The following is a 4,826-nucleotide window of genomic DNA, read 5'->3' on the forward strand; positions in this document are numbered from 1 at the left end:
TCATCCTGTTATCCATATAGGTGTGTATTTACCTGCTTGACTATTTTTGGTTGTTTGATCCAGAATGTTTCTCCAGATAGGTCATGTGGAAATTTTCTTTCCTCAGTACAAATGTTTTCACTATGGCTTTGGAAAAATTTTTTGTATGTGCATCATGGTCATTTGACCCATTGTACTCTCAAGTAGCAATATATTGTACTGTTATGTTGTACTATGTACTAATTACGTGTTTATATGGTTTTGTAACCCTTTATGATCTTAGATAACTTTATCCTTGATAAAGACCTAAAAACAAGGTCGAAACGTTGGATGAATTATCCTTTTGCACAAATAAAGAATTTTCAGCATTCCAAGAGTTCTTTTCTTACGTTATTGATCACTATAGTGTGCCAGAGCTATTTTTATTGAATTGACTCTTATTTTTTCTGAGCACCTGCTATATACACAGTGACCCAGACATATTCAAGTTTGATTCAGAAGGCAGAGGGAAGCCTTAGCAGCTGAGCCTATATCTTGGCTTGTGAGCATTAGAACAGGCCGGCGATTACAGGGTAACATGAAAAATGTCCAGCTTGCATTATGACTAGAACATGACAATATCCTTTTAAGTACTAACCTATGATGCGTTCCTAAGCAGTTGATGTTATATGTTCTACATTTCATTTTCTGCATACTTTACAAGTAGTAGAATTTGCTTTGATATAGGCAACTGGATTTTCACAATGAAAAGGCAAAGGATAACGCCCGAAAAAGACGCCATACATTATGTCAGTGCCATCACTGACAAACCTGGATTGACCATGAAATACATCAATCCCCTTAAAGGTGAGTTAAAACAAGTTTTAACTAAATTGCCTTAATATTGTCATGCATTAGAATGACTGTCTTAGGTAATGATAAATATTTTCTACAGGAAGAGGAGTGTTTGCTGAAACTGAAATCGAAAAAGGGAGTTTTGTTGCAGAATATCGAGGCGAGCTCACGTATGCACTTACGATGGTAGACAACTACTCGAGATTTATGGTTGTGGTACAAGTCAAAGATCTAATGGCCCATACTGCAGCGAAGGTCTTCCAAGCACACTTATGCAGACCTCATGGCTACTCAGAGAGAGTCCTCACAGATCAAGGCACAGCCTTTGAAGCGGAAATCTTCAAGGACTTCTGCAGCTTTTACCGATGCAGGAAGATGCGCACTACACCCTACCATGCTCAAACCAATGGTTATCAACCTGCTCAGGACTTTACCCCATATTCCAGATGTGGCCTTACAAGTGATTTATAGAGGGGTAACAATACGTTGGGATCACCGGATCTAATCTCCCTTTTAATACACCCTAAAATCTTGTTTGCTTTAGAATAAACAATAACATCATAAAGGTATAGCAGTACCGTTTCAAAGTTTCGGTGTCCCAAGCAGCATTCCATCAGCCTCTGGAAGGTTCCTGGCAAATTGCACAGCTCGAAGGGCATGCTTTTGAACTCGCAGAGACCCATCGGGGTGGCAAAGGCGGTCTTCTCCCGGTCTGCCTCAGCAACGGACACTTGCCAATAGCGACTAGTGAGATCAAGGGTAGAAAAATAATTTGCAGTTCTCAATGCAGCTAGCTATTCCTCAATACAGGGGAGTGGTGCTGTCCTTCTTCTTTAACAGGACCAACGGAGCTGCCCAGAGGCTACAACTGTCACGGATAACCCCAGCCTCCTTCATGTTGCTCAACATGTCCTTGGTACACTGGTAATGTGCAGGTAGTTTTGGCTTATATCTCTCTTTGATGGGTGGGTGTGCACTTGTGGGGATGTAGTGTTTGACCCCTTTTATTCTTCAAAAGTCTAGCGGATGTTTGCTGAAGACTTGCTCGTATTCTTGCACTAGCCTGTAGACCCCCTTCTTGTGATGTGAAGGTGTGGAGTCAGTGCCTACGTGTAATTCCTTACACCACTCCTATGGCTGACTTGGTGAGCTGTCACTGAATGGGTGGGCTGAAGCAATGGTGGATGCTGCTGTTTGGATAGCATGTGTATCTACTGAGAACAGCTTATCAATGGTGGCAAATCGGAGCAGCTTAATCTCTTGCTCTCCGCAGTTCAACACTCTCATGGGCACTCTTCCCTTCCATATTAATGAATAAAACTATGATGTAAATAGCATATAGATACCCCACAAATGCAGATAAAAGTAGGTTATGGGAAAAGGGGGAAGAGAGAAACAGGAAAATAGTGGAATAAAGTATACCTTCCAGGTGGGAGAGGAAATGGCAGCACAGCCAGTGGAGGTGAAGCAAGGGGAGCCTGCAACTAAAGAGTTGAGAGCGTTATCACATGGTGACTGAGCCTGATTGTAACGGGAGCATAGAGGTGCCGATCCTGTCTTACCTGCGTTGGTGTAGAAGTGGGTGTCCTGTGGTGGAGTCAGCTATGTGCAGTGGTGGCCGTGGGTTCTTTTATGTGCGACCGTAGTAATAGCTGCGCCCACTTCCTGTATGGGAGTGGAATGCAGTGAGGGTAATGGAACGCACGCCTGCGCATTTGTGTTTAACGTCGCGCATGTGCAGAACGGAGAAAAGGCTGCGCTCACTTCCTAATGAAAGGGAGTGAGACGCATCTGGGAAGGGAAGGGAAAAGATTAGGGTTTGGGGATGATGAAAGGGCTTTCTACGGGCAAGGATGGCAAAGGGTGGCAGTGACGGAAAGTCAGGCAGCCTGTCCTGTCCTGTCCTGTCCGTCCGTCTTTTTGTATCATGAATTGGAAAGACTGCAAGGGGGAGGGGAGGTGCTTGTGTCCAAAAGGAGGAGTTATTCAGATTCATTGCAGTGGGCGGCGGCTGCAAAAAGCACCATTCTTCTTGTTTTTGCTCTGCAAAACAGCCTTTTCAAGGGTTGGCTTGGGTGACAAAATGTCTTCTGTAGGCGTGGGTTTGTCTCCCTCTCCCTAAGATGTGTCCGGTATAGGCCAGGGTGCCACTCAAGGCCGTAACCAATTCGGGTTATAGCTTCTCGGCCTTTTGGCTAAGATCAAGTGTAGTTTCGGAGGACGCTACCTTGGTCGGTACTGGAAGGTGCCTGGGATTGCACGTCTGCCGGCCTTGAGGAAGTGTGTGCGCCTTCTGGTGACACATAGCCCTCTTGTGCCTGGACGGTTCCCAGGCAACGGGAGGCGATCACCTTTGTTATTTTGAAGTCCTACTGATAAACAGAAAAAAAAAAAAATTAAATCTGTTCTTATCAGTTTAATATCTGATACGTCCCCTCTCTGGGGACCATATATTAAATGGATTTTTAGAACAAGGAGATGGAAAAAATCTTGCTCTGTCCACTCCACGCATTGACCTGGTATTGCAGTACCTCCAGGACCGGTGCACCCCTTCTTAACCCAGTTTCCAAAAGCAGAACTCAATTCACCTGATTCAAATGAGCCCCATTAGTGAATTGAAAGAAAGCAAAAACTTTATATGCACCTCAATTTGGCCAATTCACTTTTCACACTTTCACCCTTTTTTTTATCTTTCACACCTTTTACTTGCTTTATTGATGCAAAAAGCTGTGCCAAATAGCAAACTCATCTCCACTCAACTTGACCAACTCTGCTATGTCCCGTGCAGTATCTTATTCTCAGTCTTATCTAGATCATTTGCAATTGAATAGAATAGATCCCTTTTGGCTGCTTATGACTGTGTAAAATATGTAGTTTTACTGGGCTGGGATGAGAGAATCCATTGAAGCATGGTGTAGGGATTGTGGTTCCTGTGTGCTAAGAAGAGAGGCTGGCACCAGCCAGAAAGCCCCATTGCAGCCAATAATCACTTAATAACTTTTTCAACTTGTCATCATATGGGAGGCCTTCCATTCCTTGTAGTAGTCTAGTTGCCCACCTTTGAACTGACTCTAACTTCTGAATGTCCTTTTTAAAATGTGGAGCCCAAAACTGGTTCCCATATTCCAGATGTAGCCTTACAAGTGATTTATAGAGGTGTAACAATACGTTGGGATCACGGGATCTAATCTCCCTTTTTATACACCCTAAAATCTTGTCCCAATCAGCATTCCATCAGCCTCTGGAAGGTTCCTGGCGCATTGCACAGCTCGAAGGGCATGCTTTTGAACTCGCAGAGACCCATAGGGGTGGCGAAGGCGGTCTTCTCCCGGTCTGCCTCAGCAACGGACACTTGCCAATAGTGACTAGTGAGATCAAGGGTAGAAAAATAATTTGCAGTTCTCAATGCAGCTAGCAATTCCTCAATACGGGGAGTGGTGCCGTCCTTCTTTTTTAACAGGATCAACAGAGCTGCCCAAAGGCTACAACTGTCACGGATAACCCCAGCCGCCTTCATGTTGCTCAACATGTCCTTGGTACACTGGCAATGTGAAGGTGGTATTGGCTTATAGCTCTCTTTGATGGGTGGGTGTGCACCTGTGGGGATGTGGTGTTGGACCCCTTTTATTCCCCCAAAATCTAGCGGGCTTCCCACCGGTAACCCGCTCCCCAGCTTGGATGGATGCTGAGGGAGCCCCTTTTGCCCGCAGGCTCTGGCCCTGGGAACTGTAGCCTTGGCGGTGACTGTGCTTCCCTCTACGGTGTGAGCTGTTGCCTTCAATCGGGTCTTGACTGCTGGGAAACCCTGGAGGTTCCTGTCGCTAACGGATTTGACCGGTTTTACGGCGACTCCTAGCCTGGTCGGGGTCCGTAGGCCCTGCCGGATGGTGCTGGCTTCTCTTCACTCCCCGATCTGGTACCGGCGGGCCACCGCCCATCCCCGGTCCGTACGGTTCACTCCAATCAGCCTCTCCTGCAGAAGGTCACCACCGTCTGCCAACCTTGCTGAGTGC

The 4,826-nt window shown here is 45.8% G+C and overlaps 1 pseudogene; it reads left to right on the plus strand.

The window, feature by feature from the left end:
* The first annotated feature begins 3,159 nt into the window (after positions 1-3,159).
* LOC142279522 (U2 spliceosomal RNA) lies at positions 3,160-3,366 on the plus strand (annotated as a pseudogene).
* The last annotated feature ends 1,460 nt before the right edge of the window (positions 3,367-4,826 follow it).

The sequence above is a fragment of the Anomaloglossus baeobatrachus genome, unplaced genomic scaffold (genome assembly GCF_048569485.1).
Source record: "Anomaloglossus baeobatrachus isolate aAnoBae1 unplaced genomic scaffold, aAnoBae1.hap1 Scaffold_4347, whole genome shotgun sequence".
In the NCBI taxonomy this organism is placed as follows: Eukaryota; Metazoa; Chordata; class Amphibia; order Anura; family Aromobatidae; genus Anomaloglossus; species Anomaloglossus baeobatrachus.